This window comes from Melospiza georgiana, chromosome 8, assembly GCF_028018845.1.
Source record: "Melospiza georgiana isolate bMelGeo1 chromosome 8, bMelGeo1.pri, whole genome shotgun sequence".
In the NCBI taxonomy this organism is placed as follows: domain Eukaryota; kingdom Metazoa; phylum Chordata; class Aves; order Passeriformes; family Passerellidae; genus Melospiza; species Melospiza georgiana.
Window position 1 is genome coordinate 19387608 of NC_080437.1, and position 12917 is coordinate 19400524.

A 12917-nucleotide genomic window follows, 5' to 3' on the forward strand; every position below is an offset into this window, starting at 1 on the left:
TGGAGAACACCAAGGCTCCCTTCCTGCATGCTTAACCTGATATGTTTCCTTCCAGGAACACAATCACAGTTTGTATTTATATTAATATATTTTTCCTCTTTGGTGGTGATAAGGCAGGAAGGAAAGCATAGCCTCTGAACTTTAGGGTGCCAGCAAGAAACTTCTACTACTTGTGGCTTGTGTGCAGTTTCATTTGGAACTGTGTAGGAACTGTCAGCAACACTAAGTCCTGTCCTTTAAAGAGAACTATTTTGCCTTTTTTTTTTCTGTTTTCCTTTTGAAAAACTTGTTCATGGAATCATCTGCTTATGAAATAAAAAATGCTTGTAGCTGAGGAAGAAAATCTGAACATATGACTTTGAACAGTTGGAACACTACTGAATAAAAAAATAAATAGTTATTTTTTTAAATGAATCTCTAGTTTTTGAAGAATGGCCTTTCTCATTTTTGAGCATTTGATGTCAGCAATGCTGAACCTTATAGGGGGTACAGGGAATTATAGAAAGTTCAGTGAATGTCACTAATACACTTTTCATGTTCTAGGTTTGCAGACATGAATCAACACAAATCCTAATTATCAATTACTCAGAAGTAAGGTTTAGAAGGCAAAACCATAAGAACAATCCTATAGGTACTGCAGGATCTCCTTTGCCCCTTTTAGGCCTTTCTGCTCTCCCTCAAAACTAACAGTTAAGAGTAGTGAATTCATAACCAACACAAGATTTTACTTCTGAGGGAGAAAGTAATTAGCCACTGGGTGTGGAAGTATTTTCCATTAGCAATTTTTTAAACCCAGACTGGAATGCAACTAAGCCTGAAGGGACTACATGACTGGGAGAAACCACAAATCTTCACTACAAGGAGATTTCTGTGATCAACTGCTGTGAGCCTCATTTCTTTGTCAAAGGAGTACAAGCAGGCAAATAAGGAGCCTCGATGCAACTAAGGAATCAGATATTTCTGTGTGGGATAGCATGTGCTATTCTGCTTTGCAGTAGGGCCAGGCAACAGGTAGGGCTGCCTCTCTACAGCAGGACTAAGGTAACTAAACCTGAGCCATGTAGGTAGTTGCACTTATTTCTGACAGCATGATATGACAGTAATATTGGAAATTGATTTCTCTCTATTAATACTTTATTACATCAGGACCATTCAAGATAAGTTGACCTCTAAGGAATTCTTTTATATGAGGAATTAAAGTATCTTTTGGCTCAAATTGCTTATTGAAGTGCTTGGAAACAGGAATTGTTCCTGGGGGCTTCTACAGTTTTGTCTAGATTTCAGGAAACCAAAAAAGTTTTGGCTTTTCAGATACGTTTTGAAATTCATTGTTGCTTTTCTTTTTTCATTCTTTCCCCTTCATCTCTTTTTTTTTCTTAATTGGGAATAATGATGATTTATAATTAAGAGATGAGAAATAGAACAATATTGAGAAAGCAAATGGATCAAGAAAAGAGTCAGAAGTAAAATACAGACCTTTTAGATTGGAATTGGTTAGTGTTCAGCTGACCAGAGTCCTGCTACCCTTCTGCTTTATGGCTTGAATTCCTTACAATAGCATCAAAGGTGGAAAAATTCCCATCAGTTACGAAACAAATAAAAAGCAAAATGCTCAGATGGCCTTTCAAGTTCATAGCAACATTGTGGTCATGGATCTGACTGCAGCTCAGGCAGCTGCAAAAGAGCTGCCAGCTCTTAGAATTACTGTGTAGCTGCACTGGGTACCAGAAGCAGTGACCATTCACTAGCATGGGCTGCACCACAAACTGAACAAGGCTGGCTGTTGTGTGAGCAAAGGCATTGTGTCAGTTGTGATCATGTCTGCCTGTAGAGAAGGAGAAAAGCAATGCACTGTAAATGGCAGAGGTTTGTGCTTCTAATCCCAGAGTCACGTGTGTAAGTAGAGTATGTCATGACAATGGACGCTGATGGGAGGGAGAAAAGAAGGGTAATTTGATTCTGTACTAGATGACAATGTGTTACAATGCCTACCTTGCCTTTTAAATGATGGTTGTTTCTGTGTACTTGTCAAAGTGTGATGTTTATGGCAGGAAGAGAAATTACTATTCTGTCAGAAAAGAAAGCATTGGAAACACAATTATATTGTTTTTAGTCATTGTCCCAACTGAGGGAAAAGTTCCCAGAAGAAGAGGTGTTTGTGATAACTATATAGATCACTTCAGTTGATGTAGGAAAAAAGAAAGTGCAGAGAAAGCCCAGGTTGGAATTTTATTTCCCCTCTCCTTCTCAGCAATAAGAATGGGGACTATGGAATCATGAAGTGGTGAGTAGTTGGTGAATGTTCCATCTGCAGTCATGAACTTTTCAAAAGATATACACAGTTCTTAGAGACAACTCACACCTTAGGTCTGAGGGTATTCCAGTTTAGATTGGAAGCTATTTTGATGGACCAGGAGGAGAACACAACACTGATGGCTGCAGTGAGCAGGACACAAGACTAACTAGGGTGACTTGCACAGGAATGAGATTATCTCCTGAGCTGAATCACCCTGAGACTGTTGGCAGCCTATCAGAGCACCAACAAGTGTGCCCAAACTGTGTTTATCTGCATGCTCTTGGCTGCTGTGGACTCTGTGGGGAGCAATGTCCAATCCATTCCCAGCTACAAAGGATAAATAGGCTCTGCTGTTCTTACGGACAATAACTGCTTCAGTACAATGTCATTTGTGAGAGCTGGTGTAAGAAAACCAACTGCCAAGTTTCCCGATGTGCAAGGTTGCAGAAATAAGGCCTAGAGCAGAGGTTCATTGATACTGATCAGGATTCACTTTCTCAGCTCTGGGAGCTGTTCACTGTAAGGACAAGTCTCAATGTGTACTTCAGTGTCTGTAAAAGGCCCGTAAATAATGCTCTCAGAAGTGGAATTATTTGAAACCCTCCATGAAAAGTTCTATCCAAGCCCAAGCTGCCATAGTCAAGCCAGCCCCAACAATACCTCATGAAATGTGTTCCTTTCATGTTTGTTCTGGGGCCATGGGGAACAATGTCCTTTCAGGACAATAGATGTCTGCAATTCCTTTCCTTCTCTCATTAAAATCCATTCATTTTCAGTTCAGCCTCTTCATTCTCAAAAATACATCTTGGATATTTGTCAACTTCTATTCATCTTAGTCTGTGCATCTAATCTCTTTGAGTCTGAATATTTCCTCTGATGGCAGAGCCTTGAGAGTACTATTCTGCCAATTGGGATGCACTGAGGAGAGCCTCTTGGCAAGCTGGCTCATTCCAGGGGAACAGGCATATTTGAGTAGTGAGACCTCAGGCATTTCTGCTGTGCAGGAGACCACAATGCTCAGCACTCAGTAAAACTAAGAAGAGAACCACTGCCTAAAAAATCAAAATGCTTACTGGCAAATGTTTTTCAAAATGGGCATGGAAAGCTGGCTTCAGTGCCCAGTTAGTTCAGTACTCCCTGTGCAGGCCACAAGCAGGCCATTTCACCTAAGTGTGTAGCCTGGAAGGCAGTAACACAAACTTGCTTCTTGTGCATGTTATTGTACTGCTTCCTGCTCTGGCACGTGTGTCAGCCAGAGAGCAGAGCTGTGATGGTGTTATTCCCTGGTAGCATGTGAAAAGAGATTGACTCCTTTCAGATAAAACTGTTCAACAGCAGTGAAATCGTAGCAGCTTTGGCCCACTGGTGATTCAGCTGTGTTTCATCCACTGACAGTAAAATCATAGCAGCTTTGGCCCACTGGTGATTCAGCAGCATTTCATCCACTGACAAGGCAAGACTGCCCTCAGCTCCTTACCCTGTTCTCTTGAAAAGGGAAAGACGCTGCATTAGCACTCAAGCAAGAGGCTTCCACTGCCCTAACTCCAGAGATCCTTGAGAGCTTGGTGACATCTGGTGGGAGCTGGAAGGATCACAAGCCTTTTGTGATGACTGCAAATAATAATTTATAAAAACAATTTTTAAAAACAGTCTCCCAAAAACAAGCAAAAAAATTATTTATATTATTCTCAGAAACACAATAGTATAAAATCTGAACATGATGTTATAATGATACATGCTGAATGCTATCTAGTTCAGAGATCAAAGGGCTTGAAATGCTGGTGGGACATAACAGAGCTGAAATACAAGGAATTTGCAGGAATGTAAATGCTATCTTTTTATCAGTCTGGTCAGAGTATCAGTGTAAGACCCAAATTATGCAGGTCATAAATGCCCAGCATGCAACTCTAGGCCCCCATGATATAACCAGTCTCCATCATGTTTAAATTTGCCGAAAGCACATATAGTACCTTAGCTGGAATGTACTGTTGTGGATTTGTTCAGCATCCCACTAGTGAGCAATTAGAGTGAGCAATTAGATATATGTGTCCAGAGTTAGGATGAGGGGTGGGGTCTGGCAGTGGACACAAAACTTCAGTGAAGGGAAAGGTAGTGAAGTTAAAGCTAATTCTGGTAAGGAAAGATGAAAGATATTGCATTGATTTCAAAATAATTATCCCATTTGATCTGCATGAATATGTTTGTGAATGGATTTTCCCTTTTTTTCTGTCTCTTTCAAATCCTATAAACATAAGCACTATTGCGCATTTTTGCAAGTGCACTTTTTGGATCTAGCTGTGTACAGCATTTCTGCAGCTTCCTTCACATGATGGAGCAAATAATAACCAGCAAGATTTTCACTGAGTGTTTTAGATATTGGAACAGTATGTCCCCTGCTTTTGGAGGGAGACATTTCCTGCAAAGGCTCAGAGCATTCCCTGCTTTTGCCAGAGGTTTTGTGGGGTATTTGATAAAGAGACAAAAGTCTGAATCAATTGGTTATTAATCAACCTCCTTTTCTTCTTCCTCCCTTTTTAGGATTTGTAATGGAAAAGAATGAATTTAGGAGGGAATCAGTAAAATGATGGTCAAAGTTTTCAGAAGCAATTATGAAGGCTACACCATAGATCTAGCTGCAACTGAGAATCCGGAATGTAGATGAGCATTGAAGGATGCTGAAAACCTTAAAGCTACTGGTAAGTTTAAAAAATTGCAGCTTCTTTATATTTTCATTCTTTGGTAAGAAAGAGTTAGGTTAGAGGACAAAGCAGGGATGATTTTCAGCCTATCAAGTCCAAAGCAGATGCTCTCTTAGCTGCTCAAGAGAAAATTTTTTTAATCTGAGGATTCTGCTTGTGTGCCTTGAGCTGCTCAGACCTCTGCCTCTCTTCACATGCCAGTTCATGTCTGCAGTGATGTCCTGCTGTGTAGTATCACTGCTGATAACCTTTTTTAGCAGAACCAGTTGTCCATAGACCTTCATATATGAGGCTGCTTGCCATTGTATGAGCTCTGTCCCTATTGTTTCTGACAGCATGAGGTGACCTAATTCACTCCAGTGGGTCCATCACACACATTCCCACTGGGAGATTTCTCCCTCTGACAGGCCATTGTCAGCACCCATCCTGCCAGGATTCTGCAAGCACAGAGCTGCACACAGAGGGGCCCTTGCTGAAAGCTGGTCTGGTGAGGGGCTGCTTGCACAGGCATAGTGAGCACAGGGCACAAACCTACAAGTAGCTGGGTAGACCTTAGGCCTTTAACATGGTAGGCTATATGGAATCTTTGGAGTTTAGGGTTGGGTGACACCATTATTTTAGCTTCCCTGGCCAATGCTGGAGATGGATGCAGTTCTGCTGACAATGAGGAGTTCATGGAACTGTTATGAGACAGAGGTAAGCTGTTAAGTCCATGCACAGAAAGCCTTGTTCAACGCTATGCTATACACGTATCATCTTTTGGGTTAGAAAGTTCTCCTATTGAAAGATTCACCCAGACAGGAATGAAGGTAAAATCCACAGTTACAAAGTCTCTACTAGCTGTAGAAGGACACTTGGTTGAATATTTTTGATTCTGTTCTGTAGAAAGCAGTGTCACATTCATGCACTCACATGCAAACACACACATTACTGTGTCTTGATGTCTGATTTTAGTGTAGATTATTCTGTCATTTGGCAGAAGGTGAGAAAAAAAAGGAAAAAAGAACATTACCTCAAAATGTTAAAGAAAGGTGGAAGGTGAAAATTCTCCCAGCTAGCCCCATTTCCTGCATAATTTGTTGGCAATCTGGATCCATTATCAGCCTGCTCCCATGGCAGGTAAATGCATCCACACTAATGCAGATGCCCTTCCCAATCTTGCCAGCTTTGTCACATACTGGTACCCTTTATGTGTGTTCGTGACATGGGATGAATTTGGAGAAAGAATGTTCTACTTCTCCCAGAAGTGAAGACAATAGCAATATACAGGCTTGGTGCTCTCAGCCATTACAGAAGTAACAGAGTTAAAAGCAAATCACCCACATCCCAATCAGTGCTTAAAGAACAGCCAGACAGGAAGAGAAGTGCTGGCATTTTGGAGGGAAACTGTGAAGGGAACTGAACATGTGTAAAGCTACAGAGAGGACATAGCTCCTCTATGAGCATATGGACATGGGAATAACAGGCACATTATCCCCATCTGTGCTGTGTAATGATTTTGAGGCAAGTTGGGCTGAAGCTACAGAAAGCAGCAACTTTGATAACAATGCTTTCCTGCCCAAGGCTGTAATCACTTCAGCTGGCTACGGGCCATTGATCAGTCAAGTCCCGACCACCTGGAGGTAGCCTAACTGTAATTTGAATTCCTCAAGGACTTTACAAAAAACTCGGAGTCAAGATGCACAGCCAGAAGTGAGGCGTGTAAACCTTTTGCCCTATTAATGGAACTAATAAGAGGGGAGAAGTGTTGATAAAGGAAAATGAAAAGGATTTATTTATTTATTTATTCTTTGGATACTTTTAACATGCTAACTTGATGTTTGTGTTCCCAGTTTAATCTGTGTTCTTCTCAGAACTTCAAGGAAGTAACTGAGTTTCATCAGATGCTTTGATAGACCTCAAAGGAGCATTATGTAATCCCAGGAGGACTCTTGGGATAATTGAACCTTTTGGGCCACTGACCAAGTCTAGCAGAGGAGCATAACCCAGCAGCCACCCAGCTTTTACCCAGGGATCTAAGTGAATGTTGTTGAGAGAAGGAGTAGGTGGAGAAATCTCTGTGTCATTGAAAATCTCAGCAGGGGCTGGCATGGAGTGCTCTGGAAGGAAGGAGATGGATGCTTTTGCCTAGAGCAATGTTACTCTGAAGGAGTTTGTACTGAAGGGTATTTGTACTGAGCTGAGAGGTGTGGTCATCCCAGGCTGCTGGCATTCCAGGCTTTGTGTGGATTCTGTCTATGGGAACAGAGATCCCATAGAGTTTTAGGTCTTTTGATCTAAAATTGCTGTCAAGCAAAAGTAATGATGTTGAGTCCATGCTAAGTGACTCAAGTAAGTAATACTAGCAGAATTTCTAGCTGTCAAATAACACTTTGTTCTTACTCCTTTTTCAGATAATACCTGAGCAGAATCCTACTCTTTCCCTTAGTGAATTTTTCCACTTAATGATTCAGTGTAATTTCCTAATAATAGAGATAGATATATGCTACATGTGTCCTAACTCACTCACAGAGGTGAAGGGGAGTGTGTGGTAACTGAAAAGTGCAAGCATAAAGAATATTTCATGTATTTGTATTGTCTTTTACTTGAGTACTCACTCAACTCTTCCAAAGCATTACCTGTGCCTCATGCATCTTCTTTAAGACAGCAGAGCAGTAGACAAAGAAAATGAGGCATGATACTGTTAAGGAATTTTTCTTGAAGTGAATTATAGATATGATGAGGAGAGGAACCCAGGAGTTCTGGAGGAATATGTGTAGTGCTATTCCAAGTTAAATAAACTAATTTTTTTTTATTTCTTATATCAAGTGAAAGTCAAAATTCCTTGAGAGTAATTCAGTTGTTCCATCTTACGATTAAAAAAAGAAGCAATGTCAGTCAGAAAGCAATGTCTGTGTTCCTGTTGAAGACTCAACTACAAGTTTTGCCTGCTTTAAGTGGATAAAAAAGGGTGGAAGCAGCATAGGTTAATGAGAGACCAAGGTTCAGTTCCTGCTTCTGGAACAATGGCAGCTTCCTGATCAGCATGACAGTGTCATCAGGATGGTTCCTTTGATGACATGGTGCTAAACCTGCAGTAAAATCTGGAGCAGGAAAATAAAGAGCTGGGGAGAGTTTGGGATTTTCTTACAAAGGCTCAAATTTGGATCTGTTGTTTCATCCAGCATTTCTGAAAGTGTGTGAGCTAAGTTTCTGTCTGCTGTAGGGGTGCTTTTGCATGTGTTACCATCTGTGGCAAGACTTCAGGCCAGGCATGCCTTCTCCTGATATTGTAGCCCAAGCTCCTGCTTTATCAGCACTTTTACAAATACAATAACAGCAGTTTCCTTGTGCTCATGGTGGGGATTTGCTTTGTGAATACTTGTGTTGCTATAGCTACATTTCCCTAATGTTCATTATTTCTCGTAGTGTCCTTGTCACTTATCCAAAGGTGCTGGCATTAAGCAAACTCACAGCATGTTGTTTCTGCCTTGGGAACTATTGGTAGGTGTGCTGAATGAGCCAAGGGTACTGCAGCTGGTGCCTTGCCTGGAATAAATCTGCTTCAGCCATGAAGGAAGTGGTAATGGAAGTAGTTAGGAGCATTTTACAGCAGTGTGATGGGAAAGGAAAGCCTACAGTCATTGGAATGTCTTTCCAAGAGTGTTGAACAGGAAGGAGAAGAAGGGATTGTCATCTCTCAAGAGAACAAATGCAGGGAGGGGAGGGAGCACAGGCAACCTCAGTTAATTGCTAGGTTGTGTAATGAGCTGGGGTGCTGGACAGCTACTGTATAGTCCCCATTGTGTCTGTCGCCTGGTTGGGGGTGTACTGCTCTCAGGCATTTTAACTGCTTTTTGGGGTTTTGTTTTTGAATGGTTTAATGAGAAAGCTAAATAGCTGTATAATTCAGAACAGGATTGCAAAAAGTTCACTGTCCCTCAGGCATGAATGTGTAACTGGTGCTGTGCAGAAAAGGCAGTGAATTCTGAATAGCCACCTACTTCATATGGGAGGACACTGAGCGGTTAAGACTATGCAAAAAAGTAGAGATGATTGCTGGCAGATATTTCAGACTGACATCAAAGATATGCTCCATACTCTGCATCTTTTCTTAATCTCCTGTATTGTTTCCTCAGGCCTTGATCAGTCCTTAAGTGGTATTAAAACAGCAGCTATCACTTGTTAATAGGCACCAAAAACTCTACCTCCTAATTTCAGTACGCTGTTGGATGTAGCTGTTGGATGGAATCTTCTAATCTCTCTAAACCAGTACTTGCATATTAAGGCCACTGCGATGATTAAGTAATTGTAATTAAGAAACGTCTGTTGTGTAAGGAGAAGCTGAGAGAGTTTGGGCTGTTGAGCATGGGGAAGAGAATGCTCAGGGGGATCTTACTAATCTGTACAAATTCCTAAATGGGGGGGAGTAAAGAGATAAATAAGCAGAAATAGATTTCTCTTAGTGGTATCCAAAGACAGGACAGGATGTTATGGACACAAACTGAAATCCAGGAAATTTCCTTTAAACATCAGAAAAAAACTTTTTTGCTCTGAGGATGGCCAAATAGCGGAACAGGTTGCCTAGAGGTGTCAAGGAGTGTCCATCCTGGAGATACCCAAAACCCATATGAATAGAGTTCTGAGCTCAAGGTGACACTGCTGGGAGTTGGAGGGTTTACACTGGATGGTTCCCAGAGCTTCCTTCCAATCTCAGCTATTCTGAGTTGTGGTTCTGGGATCCAGGGCTAGTTTTTCCATGCTGTTGGGCCTGGAGAAGCATGAATGAAGTATGAGGTTCTATTATTCCTGATGTGCACAAAGTAAGTGATATATTGTCATATATCAGTATGACGATACAGAATACTTTTCTAGTTTCACAAGCTTAATTCTAACCCTACAAAGCTACACCCATGCAAGATTATGTCCAAACCACTCTTCAGGGTTACACATATCTTACAAGTGCTGTGCCTTTCCATCACACACGTTACTGGACATTTAAAAGATTCATCTAATAGTGGACTCTAACTCTGTCTGCTTAGCCTGCAAGGGTGAGCTCTCTTTTCTGTGTAAAGAGCTCAATTACAATAATATTTAGTCAGCTTTGCAAGCAGTAGGCAGGGAATCTTCACGTTGAGTCCAGCTTTGTGATTTAAGCTGTGAGAAGTACCATTATCCTTCACGAGTAACTGAGTGTCTTGAAGCTGGAGTTGCTGCTCCTGTGTAATTCCAATAATTAAGACACTGAGATTATGCAAAGTTCTATTTATTAATGCTAACACTTTAAAGGAAGAGAGAATAGTATAGATAAACTTACATTTCTTCAGATGTTGAGAACTCTGATTTGTGCTGCAGCAAGCAAGCATCCAGTGTGGGTGCAACACACTGTGAAGACCCTGTCTGTGGAAGGGGTGCCACATTTTAGTCATGTGAATGATTTTTATTTTTTTCCTGAGAAAATAATTCCGTTCAGTATTTCTGTTATCCAATAGAAAGAATGTTCCTGTGAGAGTTTCTAGCTGCACTTGTAGGAATAGGCAAGAAGTCACAGTGGCCTAATTTCAGTTAGCAACTGGAATCTGCCTGCAAGCCTGCTGTTACATTTATCTGGCTGTGTTTACTCTGCAGCTGAGGGACACGGAGTGGGTCTGTGCCCAGGGCAGGAGCGACCGGCCGCACTTCGCCCTGTCGCTGTCGCGATGTGCCCCTAGATGGCAGCGACTGCTGCTCTTTTTCAGGACGGACCCTCTGCAGTTGCTGTATTAGTTCTGACACAGAAGGGCCTGTTGCTCAGTGAGGCCATAAACTTCAGCTGAAAAGGCAGAAAAAAAATTACTGGCTGGTCGCTCAGGCTTTCGAAGAAATTTTAAAGGAAACATGATTATATTAGGACAAGTCAATTATTTATACCTGACAATGCTCCTGTAGACAGTAAAACCCACTTTGTCAGGTGTGGGTATTTTCAGGTATCTTTTCCATTGCAGATGGGGTACTAGAGTACGCAGAGACATCAGCATGAAGCAGTTCTGGGTCCATGGAACTCAATGAAAATATAAATAGAAAAATGTGGACATTTGTTTTCCCCTACACACATGATTTTGTAACCTTACAGCTATGCAGTGGTTGTTCTTGCTGTACTTGCTTTTAAATTGAGATAAAATGGTAGCTGTAAAAAAGCTTAATGAAGGTAAAAAACAGGTACTTCTCCAAAATATGGTTACAAGTTGTACTGTTCTGTGGACAGAGCTACTGGCTGAACACAGAGTATGACTGACAAGGTTTTGAGTTACAGAACGAATCTGAGGACTAGCACGCGTTTACTTCTTTGGTGTGCTTGTTATGGCAGGCACTATCTTCAATAAACGTGCTCTTTTTGTTCACATTTGCACTGCAGTTTGATTGGCAACCAGGTGTTAGAGCACAAAGGGTGATCTCAGTACCACTCCTCTGAAGTAAGAAGGGTGACCATTGGCACAGACTGAGGTTCTCTGCCACAACACATCTGCATATTACAATGTGTGCAAATTCCAGTCAGAGCACTTCATGTGCAAAATAATATCTCATCAGATATCATCCAGAGCAGTATGATGCTCTTCTCTAACTGAGGAAAGATAGCTTTGTATGTAGGCAAAGAATGAGAGATTTTATCATCTGTGTTTAGTTCCTAAGTTTTCCAAAACTCTGTAAACCTTGGACAAATCACCAACCACTGCCTCACTTGCCTATGAATGAAATGAGACAGTAGATTTTCCTTTCTTTTCAGTGTATCCTGACTTGTCAAGCAGTGTGAGCTCTGTAAAGACGGGTTATCTTTTGTTCCAAATGAGTTCACATCAGTGAGCCTGGATCTCCAGGGAGTTGTGCATGAATAAAGAACGCAGAGGTGGGACACTCAGTTGTGCTGTGTGTGTGGGCAAATGCTTATCAGCTGCTGGATGTGGCCACATTCCACTATACATCATCACAATATCTGCCTTTGGAGGAAGTTTACAGACAAGCCCTCATGAATAAAATATTTTCCCTAGAGCTCGAATTGGTTAATAGTTAGGTATTGCAGCTGCTTTTTTTATAAAAAGAAATTGAAATTAAGCAGATTGTTTTAATAAATCTTTTTAATATCTCTGTAAAACAGGAAAAACTTATGCCAAACAGCAAGCACATCTGTCAAACAGCTGCAAAGATGATGTACAAATAATGACCTTTGAGATTTGTCTTCTAAGTCCAGAATACTTGTTCTAAGCCACAGAAAAAAAAAACACCTTTGCATAAAATACAGGAATATTTTTACTAGGAAGCTTATTAAATTATTGTGGTACAAAAGATGAATTGTGTATTCATTACAGTGTAATGCATTGATTGCCTAGTATATGTGAAGCAATTAAAGTGAAAGGCCAAATACCAAATTAAGGTAAAAAAATTATGAGAAAAAAATTGGCTGTTGATATTTGACAAAATTGTGTGAACAGACCTTCGTATGCAACATAGAGATAATAAATGCAGAATACATGGAGAGTAATGCTTCAAGGAAGGATCAAATTCAATGAATTTAAGACAAAACATTGAGTTCTTTATATGTTTATATTAATATAAATTTAGGGTTATTCCTGAATTTATTTAGCATTGCTCTGGAACTTTATTAATAAAGTTTGAAATTAGCATCTGGCTCACATAATTGCATTTCTATATTGGAGACTGCCTTCAGACTATTGGAAAGCAGAAAGAAAAAATGGGCCTTGTCCTTAAGTATAATTGTATTACAGTGGCTTTTTCTAAAAGCCATACTTTAAATTTTTATTTAATACCCCATTCTTTCTGAATTATAAACCTCTAATTCATAATAGGTAATAAAATAAATAGTTATTTTATTTTCTTGCTTAAACTGCAGTTTTATACTCAATGCCTCCTAATCTTTTCTCTTTTGCAGAAACCAAGTTTTAAAAATA

The 12917-nt window shown here is 40.5% G+C and overlaps 1 protein-coding gene across 1 annotated transcript in view; it reads left to right on the forward strand.

Moving 5' to 3' along the window:
• Positions 1-4834: 4834 nt before the first annotated feature.
• The window catches only part of MAPK8 (mitogen-activated protein kinase 8), a 115697-nt gene continuing 107614 nt past the window's right edge, over positions 4835-12917 (forward strand). Inside the window, exon 1 of the mRNA XM_058029203.1 lies at positions 4835-4992. The gene's annotated coding sequence lies outside the window, so the exon portion shown is untranslated. The remainder of the gene's footprint in view (positions 4993-12917) is intronic.